The 22,635-nt window shown below is 34.7% G+C and overlaps 1 long non-coding RNA gene across 1 annotated transcript; it reads left to right on the top strand.

Moving 5' to 3' along the window:
• The first annotated feature begins 5,070 nt into the window (after window positions 1-5,070).
• On the top strand, window positions 5,071-14,792 carry LOC123598065. Its single transcript, XR_006712378.1, has 3 exons — window positions 5,071-5,123; window positions 6,691-6,968; window positions 14,568-14,792. It is a non-coding gene; the product is annotated as an uncharacterized LOC123598065 (long non-coding RNA).
• The last annotated feature ends 7,843 nt before the right edge of the window (window positions 14,793-22,635 follow it).

Here is a 22,635-nt window from a genome sequence, read left to right on the forward strand (position 1 = left end):
GTGTAGAGATGTTTCACCTCTTTGCTTAGACTTATTCCTAGGTATTTTATGGTTTTTTGTGCAACTGTAAATAGGACTGATTCCTTGATTTCTCTTACATTGTCTATCCTATACATTGTTGGTGCATAGGAATGCAACCAATTTCTGTGCATTGATTTTATATCCTGAAACTGTGCTTAATTCATGGATAAGTTCTAGCAGTTTTTTGGTGGAATCTTTTGGGTTTTCCATATAGAGTATCATGTCATCTGTGAAGAGTGAAAGTTTGACCTCCTCCTGGCCGATTTGAATGCCTTTTATTTCTTTGTGTTGTCTGAATGCAGAGGCTAAGACTTCCAATACTATGTTGAATAACAGTGGCGAGAGTGGACATTCCTGTCTTGTTCCTGACCTTAGGGGGAAAGCTCTTAGTTTTTCCCCATTGAGTATGACATTAGCGTTGGGTTGTTCATATATGGCTTTTATGATCTCGAGGTATCTCTATCCCTACTTTCTTGAGGGTATTTATCAAGAAAGGATGCTGTATTTTGTCAAATGCTTTCTCTGCATCTATTGAGAGGATCATATGGTTCTTGTCCTTTCTTTTATTGATGTGATAAATCACATTAATTGTTTTGTGGATATTGAACCAGCCCTGCATCCCAGATATAAATCCCACTTGGTCGTGGTGAATAATTTTTTTAATGTATTGTTGGAGCCGGTTGGCTAATATCTTGTTGAGGATTTTTGCATCCATGTTTATCATGGAAATTGATCTATAGTTCTCCTTTTTAGTGGGGTCTCTGTCTGGTTTTGGAATCAAGGTAATGCTGGCTTCATAGAAAGAGTTTGGAAGTTTTCCTTCTGTTTCTATTTTTTGGAACAGCTTCAAGAGAATAGGTGTTAACTCTTCCTTAAATGTTTGGTAGAATTCCCGTGGAAAGCCATCTGGCCCTGGACTCTTGTTTTTTGGCAGATTTTTGATTACTAATTTGATTTCCTTACTGGTTATGGGTCTGTTCAAATTTTCTATTTCTTCTTGTTTCAGTTTTGGTAGTATATATATTTCTAGGAATTTGTCCATCTCTTCCAGATTGCCCATTTTATTGGCATATAATTTCTCATAATGTTCTCTTATCATTGTTTTTATTTCTGCTGTGTTGGTTGTGATCTCTCCTCTTTTGTTCTTGATTTTATTTATTTGGGTCCTTTCCTTTTTCTTTTTGATCAGACTGGCTAGTGGTTTATCAATTTTGTTAACTCTCAAAAAACCAACTTCTGTTCTACTGTTTTGGTTTTGGTTTTTTTGTTTTGTTTTTTTGTGTTTTTGGTTTCGATAGCATTAATTTCTGCTCTAATCTTTATTATTTCCTGTCTTCTGCTGGTTTGGGATTTTATTTGCTGTTTTTTTTCCAGCTCCTTAAGGCATAAGGTTAGGTTGTGTATCTGAGATCTTTCTTCCTTCTTTAGGAAGGCCTGGATTGCTATATACTTTCCTCTTAGGACCACCTTTGCTGTGTCCCAGAGGTTTTGGGTTGTGGTGTTATAATTTTCATTGACTTCCATATACTTTTTAATTTCCTTTTTAACTGCTTCGTTAGCCCATTCATTCTTTAGTAGGATGTTCTGCAGTCTCCAAGTATTTGTTACCTTTCCAAATTTTTTCTTGTGGTTGATTTCGAGTTTCATAATGTTGTGGTCTGAAAATATGCACAGTATGGTCTCAATCTTTTTGTACTTACTTAGGGCTGATTTGTGTCCCAGTATATGGTCTGTTCTGGAGAATGTTCCATGTGCACTGGAGAAAAACATATATTCTGCTGCTTTAGGATGAAATGTTCTGAATATATCTGTTAAGTCCATCTGGCTCAGTGTGTCATTCAAAGCCATTGTTTCCTTGTTGATGATTTGATTAGGTGATCTGTCCATTGCTGTGAGTGGGGTGTTGAAGTCTCCTACTATTATGGCATTACTATCGATGAGTTTATGTTTGTGATTAATTGATTTATATATTTTGTGCTTCCACATTTGGCACATAAATATTTACAATTGTTAGTTCTTCTTGGTGCATAGACCCCTTGATTATGATATAATGCCCTTCTGCATCTCTTGACACAGTCTTTATTTTAAAGTCTAAATTGTCTGATATAAGTATGGCTACTCAGGCTTTCTTTTCTTGACCATTAGCAAAATAGATGGTTCTCCATACCCTTATTTTCAATCTCAAGGTGTCTTTAGGTCTAAAGTGGGTCTCTTGTAAACAGCAGATAGATGGATCTTGTTTTCTTATCCATTCTGTTTCCCTATGTCTTTTGATTGGAGCATTGAGTCCATTGACGTTTAGAGTGAGTACTAAAAGATATGAATTTATTGCCATTATGATGCTTGTAGAGTTGGCGTTTCTGGTGGTGTTCTCTGGTCCTTTCTAATCTTTGTTGCTTTTGGTATATATATATATATATATATATATATATATATATATATATGTATTTTTTTTCATCTTTTCTCCCCTCAGAAAGTTCCCCTTAAGATTTCTTGCAGGGCTGGTTTAGTGGTCACAGACTCCTTTAATTTGTGTTTGTCTGGGAAACTTTTTATCTCTCCTTTCATTTTGAATGACAGTGTGCTGGATAAAGAATTATTGGCTGCATATTTTTCTGATTCAGCACACTGAATATATCCTGCCACTCCTTTCTGACCTGCCAAGTTTCTGTGGATAGGTCTGTTGCAAACCTGATCTGTCTTCCCTTGTAGGTTATGTACTTTTTTCCCTTTGCTGCTTTCATGATTCTCTCCTTGCCTGAGTATTTTGTGAATTTGACTATGATATATGTTGTTGATGGTCGGTTTTTATTGAATCTAATGGGGGTCCTCTGTGCTTCCTGGATTTTGATGTCTGTGTCTTTCCCCAGGTTAGGAAAGTTTTCTGCTATGATTTGCTCACATAACCCTTCTACCCCTATTTCTCTCTCTTCCTCCTTTGGGACCCCTGTGATTCTGATGTTGTTCTTTTAATGAGTCACTGATTTCTCTAGTTCTTAAATCGTGCTCTTTTGCCTTAATCTCCCTCTTTTATTCTGCTTCATTATTCTCTATAAGTTTGTCCTCTCTATCACTTATTCTCTGTTCTGCCTCATCCATCCTTGCTGCCACTGCATCCATCCGTGATTGCAGCTGAGTTATAACATTTTAAATTTCATTTAAATTTAAATTTAAAGCTACTTTTTACTTCTTTTATCTCTGCAGAAAGGGATTCTAATCTATTTTCGACTCCAGCTAGTATTCTTATTATTGTGATTCTAAATTCTGGTTCAGACATCTTGCTTGTATCTGTGTTGATTAAATCCCTGGCTGTCGTTTCTTTGTGCTCTTTCTTTTGGGGTGAATTCCTTTGTTTTGTCATTTTGAAGGGAGAAAAGCAATTAATGAGGTAGAAAAATTGAAATTAAAAAAAGTTAAAATAAAAAAAATTTAAAATTAAGAATTAAACACACACACACACACACAAATCAAATAGATGATGCTAGATCCTAGGTGTGTTTTGGTTGGGTGTTGAAGTGGTTTGACAGATTAGAGAAAAAAAGGGGGGGGAAGGAAGTCGTCTGAGAATTTGAAAAAATGAATACACTGAAGAAGACTAAAATGAGATGACAGAGTAAAATGGAATTTGAAAAAATATACACAAAAGTAAAGAATATAGTAGAAAAAAATTAAAAATATTTTTAATAAAAATTAAAAATAAATATGAACTTTTTCTTTTTCTATATTCAAGAAAAAAGAAAAGAAATGAAAAAGAGAAAAAAGAAAAGAAAAAAAAGAAAGAAAAAAAGGAAATCGTTTGAAAATTTGAAAAAGTGAATACCCTGTAGTAAACTAAAATAAAATGATGGAAGTAAAATAGAATTTGAAAAAATTTACATAAAAGCAAAAATATAGTAAAAATTTTAAATAAAAATATTTGAGTAGAAATTGCAAATAAAAATGAAGTTTTTCTCTTTCTGCATTCAAGAAAAAGAAAAGAAACAAAAAAGAGAAAAAAGATAATGAAATAAAAAGGAAATTGTTTGAAAATTTCAAAAGGTGAATACACTGAAGTAGACTAAAATAAAATGATGGAAGTAAAATAGAATTTGAAAAAATTTACACAAAAGTAAAAAATATAGTAATAAAAATTAAAGAAAAATATTGTTAATAAAAATTGAAAATAAAAATGAATTTTTTCTCTTTCTGTATTCAAGAAAAAGAAAAGAAGTGTAAAAGAGAAAAAGAAAAAGAAAAGAAGGAAAGAAATATGAATAGATGAACCTGCTAACAGATTCAAGTAGGACTGGAATTACTTCATTTTCCCCTATGTCAGTCTAGGTAGTGTTTTATGGTACATAGGTGGTGACACTTGTGTTCTTGAACAGCGAAGTTGGCCCAGTTGGGCAGGGCTCCGTGTGATGGCTCCGCTCTCCACTAGATGGTGCTGCTAGCCTACTGGGGTGGAGTTTTGTGGGGCTCCTAGGTGCGAATGTGCATGTGTGGGAACGGTGAAAATGGCGCCCCCCAGCTACCCAGTCTGTTCTCCCGATCAGCAATCGTGCACCCATCCTCTGTCTTCAGCTTTCATCCACTCCATGCTTTTTCACTCTCTGTGACCAGGCCCCAGACAGTACCTCTCTCCTGAGTTTTGTCTCAGATGCGGCTGCTTTTCCCAGCCTCTTACTTTCTGAAGGACTGCGGCTTTGACACGTTCTGCCCCTCTGCGGGAGGGTCTCACTGAGCAACGGCCGAATGAGCAATGGCTGAATGTCGGCTGCACCCAGGAACGCTTGCTGGACCCTGCTGCTGCCAGTGCCCTGAGACTGTGGCCAGGTGCCAGCCCGCCCCAGAAAAAAGTTCGCGAGACAGTGTAACAGCAGCGTTTCAGGGATAATGGAAAATCACAACACACATCTGGCATCAGGCTTCACCCTTAACGACCTTGTTCCAGCACCAGTGAATGTGGCCATTTTCTGGGGTCTGCTGGGACAAGGTGGCTTCAACAGTCTCTACCAAATGTCCTTCCAGCAGTGGAACCGCTTTTCCCCCGTGTGGCCCAAGAACCTCCCAGATCCCACTCTGTTCCTGGGGATTCGCCCTTCCCACCAGAGCACCGCCAGGTATGGAGCTGTGGAGTTGCAGACTTCTCTCCCCTTGTTTACAGCCTTAATGGAATTTAAACCCTCTCCTTTCTCCTTTCTCCCTTTTTAGTTTAGTCCCTGCGGCTGTTTCCAATTTTCCACTTTCTCTCCAGCTGCTTTTGGGGAGGGGTGCTTTTCCCATATTCTCCCCCCCACCAGTCTCCATTCCCTACCCTCAGTGGCTTCTCGCTCCCCAAATTCACCTCTCCGCACCGTGTACCTGCTGAATTCTGTGGTTCAGGTTGTGCAGATTGTTGTGTTAATCCTCCAGTCAGTTTTTTATCTGTGTAGGATGGTTTAGTCTTGGTCTGGCTGTATTTCATGGACGCGAAACACACAAAAAACTTCCATGCTGTTCCACCATCTTGTCTCCTCATGTAGCTCATTATTTTTTTATATGGATTTATTTATATATGGATGACATCATTCTTTAAGTATTCTTCTATAGCTTTATCCACCTCACAGTATGTTCATGAGATTCCTCCGTATTGATTTATGTAACTTTGGTTCATTCAGTTGCACTCTTGCATAGCATTATGTAAATTTATCACAATACATCTATCTAACTCCTTTTAATGGAAAATTTAGTTTTGCCTTTATAAATAGTCCTGCTGAGAATTCACTTTTGTTTTTTTTAAATATATGTCCACTTATGTTTACAAGCAAGAGTTTATTCAGGGTGTATATCTAGGAGTAAAGTTGCTGGATTAGGGTAGTTACATCTTCACCTTTATTAGTTATTGCCAAAGTTTTCTTCAAGATGGTCTTATGGGTTTGTATTCTTACCAACAATATGCAGGTGTTAGCTTTTATCCACATCTTTGCCAGCACTCAATATTGTTAGAATTCTTAGTTTTTACCAATACAACAGTTGTGAAAAGTATTTTATTGTACTTTTAATTGGCGTTTTCCTATCACTGAGATAAATCATCTTTTAATAGGCTTATTGGCCATTTGAGATAAACCTTTGGGAAATTCCTCATTTGTATCCTTTTCCTATTTTTTATTGGATTGATGCATAAGAGTGTATATATATGTATATATATATTCTGGATAATGTATATATATGTGTGTGTGTGTGTATATATATATATATACACATATGTATATATATGTATATATATATATTCTGGATACTAATCCTTTCTCAGTTAAATGTGTTGCAAATATTTTGTCCCAAGTCTGGGACTTGCCTTTTTATTTTTAAATGATCTTTTCTGACTAACAAAAATTTTTAAATGATTGTGTTATCAAATTTGTCATTTTTTATGATATTGTGTCTAGCTTTTTAAAAGTTTCTCTTTTGAAGTCACAAAAATATCTCCCTTATCACCCCCTAAAATTTTAGAATTTTGCCTCTCACATTGAGGTGGTGTATTGGTACAATCAGGAAAGAAGAACCACTAGGAATGATGTAGAATAGGAATTTATTTAGAGACTTGACCTTCTGTCACTGTGGAATCTGGTAAAAAGTCTTGTTTGTGTTGTTGTTTTCTGCATTTGGTACTGATCCTACTAATCCTGCATTTGCTACTGATCCTCCCAGAGTACCCAGTAGGGAAGGAGTGACAGATGTGAACTTTGGAGAGGTAGCATAACCGGAACTATGCAGAACAAGCCGTAGCCTGCCTTTTTTCTCATTGGGCATCATTAGCCTCTCCCCATTTTCAAGCCACTAACTTGCAGCTGAGGAGATCCTGCACCTGGCTGCCACTGTTGTCACAGCTACAATGGCACCTGATCCAGGATATGGAAAATCTTAAGGAAGATATCCTATTGGAGCTCAAGAATATGTGGACTTCTGTTACTGCCTATGCCAACAAGGTCAGCCACCAAATTGCAAAAATGTGTAGTAGCCATGGTAGGGCCTGGCCTACCTTGACTTTCTGAGAGTAAATATGGCTCCTACTCTCTTCCTCCTCTCAAATCTCAAGCAAGTTTCTCTGGTGACCAAACTTAACCACTAAACTGCAGAGAAAGTAATTCCAGGAAACACAGTTCAGTTTAGCCAAGTTGACTGGTTACAAAGATTGGTACAATCAGGGAAACAGAACCACTAGGGATGACATAGAATAGAAGTATATTTAGGGACTTGGCTTTCGGTCACTGTGGAATCTAGTAAAAAGTCCATTTTTGGTTGTATTTTCTTCATCTGCTGATCCTAAACTCATAGAATTTATTTTGTGTATTCTATGGAGTGGCAATTCAAGTCTAATTTTTTCCATGTGGATAACCCCAGCCCCGTGTGTTGAATACTCCATTTTATCCCCTATTGATTTGCAACACTGATTTTGTAATACATTAAATTTCATTATATATTTTGTTCTGGAATATTTATTTTGTTTCATTACTATTTGTTGATTTCTGTGTTACTGCCTCACAGTTGTAATTACTGTGGCTTTATGATAAGTCTTAATATCTATGGTAAAATAAGCCACCGTCTTATTCATTTTCATTCGGAGTATTTAGTTTGACCTTTTGCTATTACATACAAATTTTAGAATCACTTTGGGATTTTCATTGTAATTGTTTTAAGTTTATATATTAATTTGACATCTTCATGATATTGAGCCATTTGGTATATAAACATGATGTAGCACTACAAATATTTAGTCTTTCTTTAATGCTTTCAATAGTTTTGTAATTTTCTCCTTTAAATTCATGCACATATTTATTCCTAAATACTTTTATTTATTTTTTTAAGTGTATTTATTTATTTTGAGGGAAAGAGAACATGGGAGGGGCAGAGAGAGAGGGAGAGACAGAATCCCAAGCACTCTTCACACTGTCAGCACAGAGCCCAATGTGGGGCTTGAACTCATGAAGCATGAGATCATGACCTGAGCTGAAACTAAGGGTCAAAAGCTTAACCAACTCAGCCACCCAGGCACCCCAAGTCCTAAATACCTTTAAAATGCTGTTGTTGTTGGAATAATATCTTTTAAAATGATATTTTAAAAGTTTTGTTCATAATCTATGGAAATGCAATTGATTTATGTATATTGATCTCGTATCTAGGAGTTTTCTGAACTTTTCATTAATTCTAATAATTTACCTATAGACACTCTTGGGCTTCCTATATATATCACTAACATGTCTGTAAATAAAGGCTGTCTTAGTTCTTCTGTAAATTATTATTCTTAAATGCAAATGAATTATGATAAATATATTTATATTATAAAATATATATCACATATCACATATAAGCATAAATAAAGATAAATATTATTCTTTCATCTTTATATATCCCAGACTTCAGTATAATGTTAAATAGAAGTTTTGGTGATTACATCAATGTTCGATAAGAACTGGCTTTGCTTTAATCATGGTTATGATTAAAAAATCCTACCTGTAATCTATTTGCACAATTGCTTAATGTTTTTAAAGGGTAATATTTTAAACCAAAACAGCTACAATATTTTTGTGTGAAAGGCACCGATATTTATACTTGGATAGTTGCCATTTTTTGCAGCTACAAAGCTTTACATTTACAAAATATATTTTCTTTCAAAATAAATATAATTCTTTCTTTGATGTATTTCATATCACATATGTCTCTGAGATAATAAACATTTTGCAAACAATTTACAATAGAGTCCATCTCTACTGCACCTACTGAAAGTATTACACTGATATGAAAATCAGTAATATTTTGATAGTTTGCAAATGTTACAGTATTTGCAACTAAAAATACTACATGTTTTATATAAAACTATATGATGCTTGAAGTTTGGGCTTGTTAAATTGTTCATGGTTCACACAGTACTTCCTTTTAAGTTTTAAGCATCCCTTTGAAAATATGGCATGCTGACCCTCTTTGTATCTAGAGATGCAATTAAAAATAATGGCCTAAATATTCAAGTAGTAGAGAATGTTGGCAATTTGACACTGAGGCTATTCATTTGACCTTCTTTTGTGGCTTGCAGGCATGCAGTTTGTTTTTAAATGGATGGCATGTTAAAGATCTGTAGTCATGTCATTTTTTTCCCTGACAATTAGTAAGATATAGAAGGAGAAAACTTTTATAAAGAGAGATTCCAACTAGGCTACTACCCACAGATCAATAACATCAAGTGTTTCCATAATATAAATATGCTCCCAGCCTATCTCTAGGGATTGAAGAGAGATCAGCTTTGTATAAACAGGTTTTTCATTTGATGAGTAGACAATAGATGAAGAAAAAAAAAGTGTGCTGTGGTTCTTCATGGAGTGTCTCTGGGATTTGAAAATGATTTACAGATACAACCAATTAAAAGACAAGCTAGTTAAATATCCCATAATCTGTATCTCTGGAAAATTCTGTATTGCATCTCAATTTTTAAAAAATCAGGGAGGTCTTCTCTGACTATCCATATGAAGTTAAATACCCCATTTTTATTCTCATAATATTTTTCTTTGGTGGAGTGTATCATGTTTTTTAATTGAAAATAAATATGATTTGTTTAATTTCTGATCATCTGGATAATTGTTAGCTCTATGAGGTCAGAAACATATCTATCTTTTAAACTAATGTAACCCCAGAAACTACCACAGTGGCTATTTAATAAATATAATGACTTAATGAATAAATGGTGAAAAACTAACTACTGTTATTTCTTAAGAAGGAAATATTATCTAATTGCCTTTAATTGCAACAACACAAAATTTTGGACTAACCTAGACATGAAAAGAATATCTTGGATGAATATTGGGCAGCTCGTAGAATTAAAAGAAATAGTGAGGCAACAATCAGAAAAGTTTTAGGAGTCTAGGATGCGGAAACCCATGGACAGTCTCCAAAAGGCACTGCAGTCATAGTCAATCAAACATTTTTAGTTTTAATGTCATTTTAAGAGGATTAAAATTCTAGGGAAAGAATAGAAAAAAAATTTATTTCTTTGAGAAACTAAGAGAATCAAAGAGAAATTCAGTCTCTGTCTCTCTGTTTCTTACCCCTCACTTTCCTCCCGACCCCACTGTGTGTGTGTGCATGTGTCTCCCTCCTTCTCTTTCCTTTATTTTATATGTACTCACATACTTAAGGTTTTCCCTGCTTTTTATTGTTTCTTTTTTTAAAAAAAAAAGTTTATTTAATTAGAGAGAGAGTGAGAGAGCATGAGTGGGGGTAGGGCAGAGAGAGAGGGAGAGGGGGAATCCCAAGCAGCCTCCGCACTGTCAGAGCAGAGCCCCACAGGGAGGTGAACTCACAAACCGCAAGATCATAACCTGATCTGAAATCATGACCTGAGCTGAAACCAAGAGTCAGATGCTTAACTGACTGAGCCACCCAGGCACCCCATTATTCCTTGTTTTTGATTTAAGTTATCTGTTGAAATTTCCTTTCAGCCTGAAGGACTTCTTTAGTTTTGCTTTGTTTTGTTTTGGTTTATTTCAAATTTGTCAGTAATGAATTCTCTCAGTTTTGTTTATATGGGAATGGTCATTATTTTAGTTACATTTGTAACAACAGTTTTGCCTAGAATAGTTTTGATCTAGAATTCTTGATTAACTGTTTTTTCCCCAGCACTTTAAATTACACCACTGTCTTCCAGTCTCCTTTGTTTCTGAGGAAGAATGAGCTTTTAATTATGTTGCTGCTCCCTTGTATATAATATTTTCTTTGTCTTTGTTTTTCAGCAGTTTAAATATGATATGTCTAGGTGTATACCTCTCTGTGTTTATTAAACTTGGGATTCAGGGGACTACTAAAACTAATAAGCATTTATAGCAAGATTGAAGGATACAAAGGTAACATACAAAGGTCAATTACTTTCCAATATACTAACAATGAACAAATGGAAATTTGTTGAAATTAAAAATACAGTATCATTGGGGTGCCCACATGGTTCAGTTGGTTGAGTGTCTAACTGTTGATTTTGGCTCAGGTCATGATCTCATGGTTTGTGGGTTCGAGCCCAGTGTTGGGCTCTGTGCTGACAGCGTGGAACCTGCTTGGGATTCTCTCTCTCTCTTTCTCTCTCTCTCTCTCTCTCTCAAAATAAATAAATAAACATTAAAAATGCAATATCATTTATATTCACACCACCAAAAATGAAATAGGTATAAGTCTAACAAAATATGTACAAGATCTATATACAGAAAACTAAAAAATATGATAAAAGAAATCAAAGAAGAACTTAAATAAATGAAATGTATGATGTTCATGGATAGGAAGACTCAATATTATAAAGATGTTTGCTCTTTCTGACTTGATCTAGAGACTCAACACAATCTCAATCAAAATTCCACCAGGTGATTTCATGGATATCTACGAGTAGATTTTAAATGTTATATGGAGAGGCAAAAGATCCAGATAGCCAACACAATATTTAAGGGGAAGAGCAAAATTGGAGAACTGACACTATCCAACTCTACGACTGTAAGGAAAAACTGTTTCTCCCTATTCACGACTCATCAGCACTTCTGATACCACATGTGTGGGCATCTCAATTCTTTGCTGACACAAACTGAATGTCCTACAATTCAATTCAAATCTAACATTGTCCACCTGGAATAAGCATCATATCCCACTGTTTAAGTGCTCAGTCCCATAAGATAGCCCCCTCCCTCAACTTCAGATGCCCATCACAAGTCCAGGTTATCACCTGTGCTTCTGATTGACCAGCTATAAATTGGAGGTTCCCATGACCCCCTTTTCAGGTTTGATAATATGCTAGAATGGCTCATGGAACTCAGGAAACAGCTTACTTACTAATTATTGGTTTATTGCAAAAGGATACAACTCAGGAACAGTGGCTAGAAAAGATGCACAGGGCAGGATGTGGGCAGGGGCATGAAGCTTCCATGCCCTCGTCAGGCATGCTATCCTTTCAGTACCTCCACATGTTCATGAACTTGGAAGCTCTCTGAACCCTGTAGTTCAGGGATTTTTATAGAGGCTTTATACATAGGCCTCACTGCTTTCAAGCATACCTCAGAGACATTGAGGGTTTGGTTACAGACCACTAAGTAAAGCGAATACTTCAATAAAGTGAGTCAAATGAATTTTTTGGTTTCCCAGTACATACAAAAGTTATTCCTACACTATACTGTAGTCTATCAAGTGTGCAGCAGCCTTATGTCTTAAAGATGTACATAATTTAAAAATTGTTTCTTGCTAACAAAATGTTAACCATCACCAGGGCTTTCAGCAAGTCATAATCACTGATCATAAATCACCATAACAAATATAATGTTAACGAAAAAAATTGGACTATTGTGAGAATTACCAAAATGTAACGCAGAGACATGATGAGCAAATAATGTTGCAAAGAGGATGCTGATAGACTTGCCACAAATCTTTAATTTATGGAAAATGCAGTATCTGTACAATGAGATAAAACAAAGCCCAATAAAATGAGATGTTCCTGTAAATCACTGGCCATTGGTGATTAATTCAATCTCCAGCCTCTTCTCTCCCACTTTCTAAGCTGGGAGTTGGGGCTGGAAGTCCCAACCTTCTAATCACAGGTATTGTTCCTTGGGAACCGGCTCCTTATCCTTATGGGCTTTCCAAAAGTCATCTCATTAACGTAAACTCAGGTATGGTTGAAAGAGACTTCTTACGAATAACATTCCTTTCACCTTACTGCTCATTAAAAAAAATTTTTTTAATGTTTATTTATTTTTGAGAGAAACAGAGCATGAGTGCGAGAGGGGCAGAGAGAGGGAGACACAGAATCCAAAGCAGATTCCAGGATCTAAGCTGTCAGCAGAGAGCCCAACGTGGGGATCCAACCCATGAACCATGAAATCATGACCTGGGCTAAAATCAGACACTTAACCTACTGAGCCACCCAGGTTCTCCCTATCTTACTGCTGTTATCACTTAGGAAATGCTAAAGATTTTAGAAGCTCTGGGTCAGGAATGGGGATGAGAACCAAATATACACTTCTTATTATAAATCACACTATCACAAAGATTTACCATAAAACTATATTAATAAAGACAGTATGGTATTTGTGAAAGAATAGACAAGGTATCGATGGAACAGAATAGAGAGCCAAGCAATTGACCGACATAAATATAGTCAACTGGCTTTTGACAAAGGAACACGACAGCAAATTGGAGACCAGATATTCTCTTCAACAAATGGTGCTGGAATAACTCAACATCACATACAGAAAATGAATTCAGACACCTTTCACGAAAATTAACTCAAAATTGATCATAGACCTGAATGTGAAATATAAAACTAAAGAACTCCTAGAAGATAGTGGAAGAGAAAATCTAGATAACCTTGGGCATGGTGATGACTTTTTAGCACAACACCGAAATCATGAAATAATTGATAATCTGGAATTGTGCTTTGCAAAAGACATTCTTAAGAGAATGAGAAGACAAACCATGGACTGGGAGAAAAGTCATCACACCTCCACAAATTATTCTTCAGACACTTTACATATTTACTAAAATTCTTCTCAAAGTCCACTCTCAATTGTACCAAGTACTACAATCAGAATTTAGTTCCCTAGTACCACATAACAAGATGCTCCGTAATTTAGCAGCTTAAAAACAATACTGATGTTGCATTTTTCAGCCAACATGTGCACAGAGATGCACATTGGGTCCCTCAGATAGTGTTGTCCTATGGCTGAAAGATAATATTTAAATAGCCTTTGAAGCAGCTGGATAAACATTAGTCACAGAAATATATGTACAATGTATTATTTCTAGATCTATTTTGTCCAACTGTATTCATAGGAAGCAAGTCAGAGAAATGTACAAAGTATAATGTGTGCATTTTTTTTAAAACCCAGAAGCTATAGAGAAATGAAGGATTATTCATCACTGCAATTCATAACTGCAAAGACATTTTTAAACTGGTGAATTCTCTACTCTGTTACCACGGATATTAAGTGATTTGTTGATTGAGTCCTATTTATATTTGCTGGACAGCTGAAAGGAAAGTAAGACTATTTTATTAAAAACATTCTGTTGTTTACTAAAAGGAGTAACAAAGGTTCAACAAAGCTATTGTCATTTTGAATTTGGGTGTGATGGATGAGGGCAATGGTGGGACAGGAGGGGGAAGGAATCTCTTAGAAATTGCTGGCGATTTTTAGTAATATAAATGATGTGCAACTAATCTAATTTAATTAAATTTAGAATCATAACAGACCCCTTTGAAGAGCTAGTGAAATGCATTTCTTTTGTATATCTCCTGACTGTTGAAATGCAGTACATTAAAATGAATAAGAACAATAGACAGTTTCGACTAATCTCATCTGCAACTCCATCTGATCCAATGAGAAGATTTTAATTAGAGCTGGACTTCATTCAAAAAGAGGAACTATTGTAACAAGCCATAATTAAGTTGATTTCTTCCCATAGAGCATAGGTCGTACATTCACTTTTTAAAACATTGTGTTTGGTTCTCTAATGTCTTTAATATTTCTGTTTATATTCATAATAAATTATGGATTTTCTTTTTTTCTATGCAGGCATTATTCACTCACCTCAGCGATGGTCTGCCCAGTAATATTTCATCTTTAGAAACTTTTGGAGACCTTCCCTTCCTGAATCATTCTCATTTTTAATCATACGAATACATAAGAAACCATGTTGCAAAAGTCCTATTATACAATTTCACCACTGATATACAACAAATATGCACTACGTTTCTGTTTTCTTTCACCAAAAATAAAAATAATTAACCATGAATGTAACTTATTAGCCTAATTTACTTGAGAATGTACAGTCCACACACACACATACACAAAGCATCATATATGCTGCAGTGGTAGCTGTTTGAAGGCCTGAAGTATAAATACAGAGAAGAAAATCTGATATATATTTATACATGGTATGCATTTATGCCTGAGATGTTCTAGCAAATTCTCATAGAATAACAAAGCAATTTGTTCAAACGATGACTGCTAATTAAAACAGTTTTGTCCAAAGACACAAATAAATGATGCAATAATAGCTCCTAGTGATCGAAATGACAGTGCTTTTCATAATTACTTGGCTAGGTAGGGGGTCAGTACTCCATGGTCTCACAAAGGAAATTGTTGGTTGTTTACCCTTTTCTTTCTTCTATTCTCATGTTCTTTTTAAAAGCCTGAAGCCAAAAAACTTTTTATGACAATTGTTTTTATTTCAAGAACTCTGAGGCATTTTTTTTTCTAAGATTTGATTTTCAAGTAATCTCTACACAAAATGTGGGGCTCAAACCCACAACCCCGAGATCGAGAGTCACATGCTCTAAACTGAGCCAGCCAGGGACCCTTATTTCAAGAACACTGATTTTTTAAAAATATTTTTTGTTATTTATTTTTGAGAAGGAGAGACAGAATGCAAGTGAGGGAGGTGCAGAGAGAGAGGGAGACCGAGTCTAAAACAGGTTCCAGGCTCTGAGCTGTCAGCACAGAGTCCGATGCGGGGCTTAGACTCACCGAACTGTGAGATCATGACCTGAGCCAAAGTCGAGTGCTTAACCAACTGAGCCACCTGACTGCCCCAAGAACTCTGTGTTTTTAATTATTTAAATTAACTTTTGAGTCTATAAAATAATACTTATAAAATATATGTATAAAAGACAATACATATATACCCATCAAATAGTTTTCAGAAAAATTATTTTGCCATTTACTTGGCAGTCTCCTGTATGTTCTCTCAAATCTTAATCTTTTTCCTCTACCACTGTTCTGAATTTTGCATTTGCAATACCCTTCCTTTCCTTTAGTTTTATTCTCTACTTTTACCCCTATACAATATACAATATTTACTTTTGAATGTCTTTTATAACTTAGTCATACTTTGTATATTTGCCTTTAATTGACTTTTTTTCTGGTCAATCTTGTGTTTCTAAAACTTATCTATGTTTTTGCATGTAGCTGCAATTTATTATTTTTTACTTATTATTTTAATTGCTACATAATCTTGTAACATATGAATATCCTAACATTTATTTATTCATTTTACTTCAGTGGGTATTTTGTTTGTTTACAATTTTCTGCTACTACAATGTTGCTATTATATTCTTGAACAGTTGCCTGGGGCATATGTGTATAAGTTTGTTTAAGATATAAAACAAAGTGAAATTGCTGTATCACAGTTTAGGAATATTGCCTTTATTAAATGATGTTAAATTATTTTCTAAAGTGGTTGTACTTTTTAACTTAGGCCAATTTTTCTGGAATGAAATGTGAATTCATTGGAGATTTAATTTCTAGTTCCCTAATTCTTAATAAGATTGAGCATGGTTTATGTTTATTGAATGTTCAGGTTTCTTCTGCTTCATGTTCTTCAAGTCTTTTATCTTTATGCCCTTCCTTTTTTTTCCCTCCATGATTTAAAAATGACATATTCTGTATAAAAATTTTTTGTCAGTTAGAGTTTTCAATTAGCAGATCATATTAATAGTTTTAATTTTCATTCGGTTTATACTAACTTTCTTAAATAGAAGTTTTTATTTTAATTTAGTTAAATCTATCAATTCCTTTCCTTTCAAATTGAACTTGATGTCTTATTTTTTTTTTTTTTAATTTTTTTTTTTTTCAATGTTTATTTATTTTTGGGACAGAGAGAGACAGAGCATGAACGGGGGAGGGGCAGAGAGAGAGGGAGACACAGAATCGGAAACAGGCTCCAGGCTCTGAGCCATCAGCCCAGAGCCCGACGCGGGGCTCGAACTCACGGACCGCGAGATCGTGACCTGGCTGAAGTCGGACGCTTAACCGACTGCGCCACCCAGGCGCCCCTGAACTTGATGTCTTATTTAAGAGGTCCACCTCTACCCAAAGGATTTTATATATTGTTTTCCCAAAATTTTATTTTTACTTTTACTATTTAGGGCTTTAATTATATGAAATTGATTTTCATTATGGTGTAGGGTAGGAAAACAACCTATTTTTTTTTTCATTGATGCAGATTTGCCACAACACTATTAAATGAGTAAACCATTCTTTCCCTCTGATATAGAGGGACAATTCCGTCTCACTCAAGTGTATATAATTATGACTTGATTTCTTGGTTCTTTATTTTGTTCTATTGGTAATTTTCTATTCCTAAACAGTACTACAATGTTTTAATTACAATAAATTCATAAGTCTTAGCATATGGAAAGAGGAATATCCTTTTATCTTTACTTTCAAAGTGTCTGGACTATTCTTGGCTATTTGTTTTCATATACAAAATAGCTAGTTAAAATCCCATAAAATAAGCATAATACAATTCTGATTAGAATAGCAGTGATTCCTTGGGTCAATATGTAGAGAATTAACATCTGTGTAATATTGAATCTCCCCATTTATGAAGAGGCATATTTACCATTTATTTTCTATTTTTCAATATAGGTGTAATAGTCCTAAATGCTTATGCATGTAACAGAACTTCAAAATAAATGAAGCAGAAATTGATAGAGGTGAATGAAGAAATAGGCAAGTTGAAAGCAGTGGTTGAAGATATCAGTGCCTCTCTCTCAATAATTGATATAGCAAGTTGATAGAAAATCAGTAAGGACAGAGAAGATTTGAACAAAGCTATCAACTAAACTGACCTAATTTTTATCTTTAGACTATTACATTCTACATGAGCAGACTATAGACCCTTTTGAACTGTACAAAGACCACTTATTAAGTCACATCACATTCTGGACCACAAAACAAGGGTCAATAAGTTTTTAACATATTCAAGTCACTCAAAATATGCTTTCTGACAACAATGAAATTAAATTTAAAATATTCAATAGAAAGATTTCTGGAAAATTCCCAAGTATTTGCAATTGAAAAACACACATCTAAATAAGCAATGGATCAATGAAGAAATAAAAATAGAAATTAGAAATTATTTTGATCTGAATACAAATAAAAACAATATATCTTACTTGGTGAGATGTCATTAAACTGTACTTAAGGGCAAGTTTATAGCTTAAGACTAAATTTATAACACTTCTAGACAAAACATAGGAGAAAAAATTTTTGTCTTTGCCTTAGGCCAAGATTTCTTAGGTATGACAACAAAAATGTAAATCATAATCTATAAAAGAACAAATTAATAAATTGGGCTTTATCCAAATTGAAATCTGAAAATTCGAAAGTCACTAAGAATGAAAAGAAAAACCATAGACTGGGAGGAAATATTTACAAATCATGCATTTCCTGAAGGACTGCATCTAGAATTTATGATAATCTCTCAAAACTCCTTCATAAGGAAAAAAAAAAGCCAAATGTGGGCAAAAGATTTGAACAGGCACTTCATCAAAGGACAAGCAGGTGTACTTTTTTTGTCTTCTGTTTTTTACTTAATGCATACTTATTTTACTTATTTTTACTTATTTTTTTTAAATTCAAGTTAGTTAACATAGAGTGGAGTATTGGTTTCTGGAATAGAACCCAGTGATTCACCACTTACATATAATGCCCAACAAGTGCCCTCCTTAATGCCCATCACCCATTTAGCCCATCCCCCCACTTCCATCCCCTCCAACAACCCTCAGTTTGTTCTTTTCTTTAAGAGTCTCTTATTATTTGGCCCCATCTCTGTTTTTATCTTATTTTTTCTCCCTTTCCCTATGTTCATCTGTTTTGTTTCTTAAATTCCATACATGAGTGAAATCATATGATATTTGTCTTTCTCTGACTGACTTATTTCGCTTAGTGTAATACCCACTAGTTCCATCCATGTTGTTGCAAATGGCAATATTTCTTTTTTTTTTTTTATTGCTGAGTAATAATCCATTGTGTGTGTGTGTGTGTGTGTGTGTGTGTGTGTGTGTTTATCTTTAACCATTCATCTTCTTTAACCATTCATCAGTCGGTGCACATTTGTGCTCTTTCACAAGTTGGCTGTTTCAAAATTTGATAGTTGATAGCACTACTATAAACATTGGGGTGCATGTGCCCCTTTGAATCAGCACTTTTGTATCCTTTGGATAAATACCTAATAGTGCAATTGCTGGGTCATAGGGTAGTTCTATTTCTAATTTTTTGAGGACAGGAATATTTTGTTTTCTTTTGCTTTACTTTATTGCACTTTACAGATGCTGCATTATTATAAATTGAAGGTTTGTGGCAACTCTACATGAAGTAAGTGTATTGGCTCCACTTTTCCAATGACATTTGCTCAATTTGTGTCTCTGTGCTGCAGTTCAGTAATTCTCACCATACTTCAAACTTATTCAATATTATTATACTTGTTATGGTTATCTGTGATCAGTAGTTAAAACTTGCTGAAAGATCAGATGCTGTTTTGCATTTGTTAGCAATAAAATATTTAAAAACTTTTTTTTAATGTTTATTTTTGAGATACAGGGAGAGACACAGTGTGAGTGGTGGAGGGGCAAAGAGAGAGGAAGGCACAGAATCTGAAGCAGGCACCAGGCACTATGATGCTAACACAGAGACCAACATGGGGCTCAAACTCATGAGTCCTGAGATCATGACCTGAGCCTAAGTTGGACGCTTAACCAACCAAGCCACCCAGGCATCCCAGCAATAAAGTATTTTTAAATTAAGATTTATACATTGTTTTTTTTAGAGAAGATACTATTGCACATTTAATAGATGACAGCATAGTGTAAACATAACTTTTATATGTACTAGGAAATGAAAGCATTTATTGATTTATTGTTGTATTGTGATATTCACTTTATCGTGGTGCTTTGGAACTGAACCTGCAATATCTCTGATGTATGCCTGTATATAAATGGGAAATACAAGGAAATACCACAATGAGATGTTATATCACTATGTATATTTTAGAGTAAATTTAAAAAGACTGATTATGCCAGTTCTTGTCAAAATTCTAGAGCATCTAGGACACTCAACTTTTGCTGCTTCGACAATCATTTACTGAAATGATATCTCCCATTTTAATTGAGGATTTTTCTTGTAATATGCTGCTTTACATTTATTAGGTTATGTTATTGGGTGCATAATATTTAATTTTTTATCATGTAATGTTCTCTTTTTACTAATTTTTGTCTTAAGGTCTACCTTATCTGATATTAATTGCTGCATCAGCTTTTTAAATTTGGCATTTCCTTTGTTTTTATTTTATCCTTTTATGTTGAGCAGGCATGTATTCCCATATTTGGAATGTACTTGTAGACAGTGTAGAGCAGAATTTTAAAATACAGCTTGAAAATTCTTATATTTTTATGGGAACATTTAGTCAATTTGCATTTTTTCCTAATAAATCATAATTTAATATCTAACATAGTATAGTATGCTTTTCATTGTTCCTTTTGTCATCTTTTTCTCCATTCTTGCCTTAGAGAAAATAGATCTTTTTCTCATCTCAATTTCTTTTGTTTAGAAATTTTTACATATCGAATTAACTTATCAAAATTGGAGAATAAATATTTCTTTTTATTTTAAATAGTACCAGGTCCATAGAACACTTATTTTTAATAAATTTAACTTATTTTAAAATTAATTTTTATTTGATTTTTCAAAAATTAGATGATATTTCAAGTCACTTATTAGAGATGTGACAGATGTCCCCACCCATAATTTGATTTAATTTCAAATTTTCAAACATTGTCCTTTTTTTCTTTTCTTATCTTTCCCTTTTTTCTCTAATCTATCAAGCTCCTTTCAACCACCAGACAAGAACACACCTAAAATCTAGCATCTTTTATTTGATTTTTTGTGTTGTCTTTAATTTTTTAAATTTAAGTTTTTTACCTTATTAATTCCTTTTCTTTCTTCAAAATAATGACACAAGGAATTCACCCAAAAAGAAAGAACAGGAAGAAATGACAGCCAGGGACTTAATGAATGAACACAGATACAAGCAAGATGTCTGAACCAGAATTTAGAATCACAATAATAAGAATACTAGCTGGGGGTGAAAACAGATTAGAATCCCTTTCTGTGGAGTAAAACCTAGTCAGGATGAAATAAAAAATGCTATATCTGAGCTACAATCTCGAATGGATGCCACAGTGGCAAGGATGGATGAGGTAGAGCTGCGAATCAGCAATGTAGAGGACAAACTTAGAGAATAATGAAGCAGAAAAAAAGAGGGACACTAAGGCAAAAGAGCATGATTTAAGAATTAGAGAAATCAGTGACTCATAAAAAGAAACAACATCAGAATCATAGGGGTCCCAGAAGATGAAAAGAGAGAAATAGGGGTAGAAGGGTTATGTGAGCAAATCATAGCAGAAAACTTTGCTAACCTGGGGAAAGACAGACATCAAAATCCAGGAAGCACAGAGGACTCCCATTAGATTCAACAAAAACCGACCATTAACAAGGCATATCATAGTCAAATTCACAAAATACTCAGGCAAAGAGAGAATCATGAAAGCAGCAAGGGAAAAAAAGTCCTTCACCTACAAGGAAAGACAGATCAAGTTTACAGCAGACCTATCCACAGAAATTTGGCAGGCCAGAAAGGAGTGGCAATTCAATGTGCTGAATCGGAAAAATATGCAGCCAACAACTCTATCCAGCAAGGCTGTCATTCAAAATGGAAGGAGAGATAAAAAGTTTCCCAGACAAACAAAATTAAAGGAGTTCATGACCACTAAACGAGCCCTACAAGAAATTTTCAGGGGGCTCTCTGAGGGGAGAAAAGACAAAAAAAAAAAAAAAAAAAAAAAAAAAAGACCACAAATAACAAAGACTAGAAAGGACCAGAGATCACCACCAGAAAGTCCAACTCTACAGACAACATAATGGCAATAAATTCGTGTCTTCCAGTACTTACTCTAAATGTCAATGGACTAAATGTTCCAATCAAAAGACATAGGGTAACAGAATGGGTAAGAAAACAGGATCCATCTATATACTGTTTACAAGAGACCCACTTTAGACCTAAAGACACCTTCAGATTGAAAAGTAAGGGGATGGAGAACCATCTATCAAGATAATGGCACCAAAAGAAAGCTGGAGTAGCCATACTTATATCAGACAATCTAAACTTTAAAATAAAGACTTTAACAAAAGATGAAGAAGGGGATTATATCATAATTAAGGGGTCTATCCACAAAGAAGATATAACAATTCTAAACATTTATGCTATAAATGTGGGACCCCCAAATACATAAATCAATTAATCACAAACATAAAGAAACTCGTTGATAATAATACCATAATAGTAGGGAACTTCAACACCCCACTTACAACAATGGACAGATCATCTAACAGAAAATCAACAAGGAAACAATGGCTTTGAATGACACCCTGGACCCGATGGACTTAACAGATATATTCAGAACATTTCATCCTAAAGCAGCAGAATACACATTCTTCTCCAGTGCACATGGAATGTTGTCCAGAATAGATCACATACTGGGACACAAATCAGCCCTCACAAGTACAAAAAGACTGAGATCATACAGTGCATATTTTCAGACCACAATGCTATGAAATTCAAAATCAACTACAAGAAAAAATGTGGAAAGATAGCAAATACTTGGAGACTAAACACCATCCTACTAAACAATGAATGGACTAACCAAGAAATTAAAGAGGAAATTAAAAAGTACATGCGAGCCAATGAAAATGATAATAGCACAGTCCGAAACCTCTGGGACGCAGGAAAGTCCATCATAAG

Source organism: Leopardus geoffroyi, chromosome C1, assembly GCF_018350155.1.
Source record: "Leopardus geoffroyi isolate Oge1 chromosome C1, O.geoffroyi_Oge1_pat1.0, whole genome shotgun sequence".
Lineage (NCBI taxonomy): Eukaryota > Metazoa > Chordata > Mammalia > Carnivora > Felidae > Leopardus > Leopardus geoffroyi.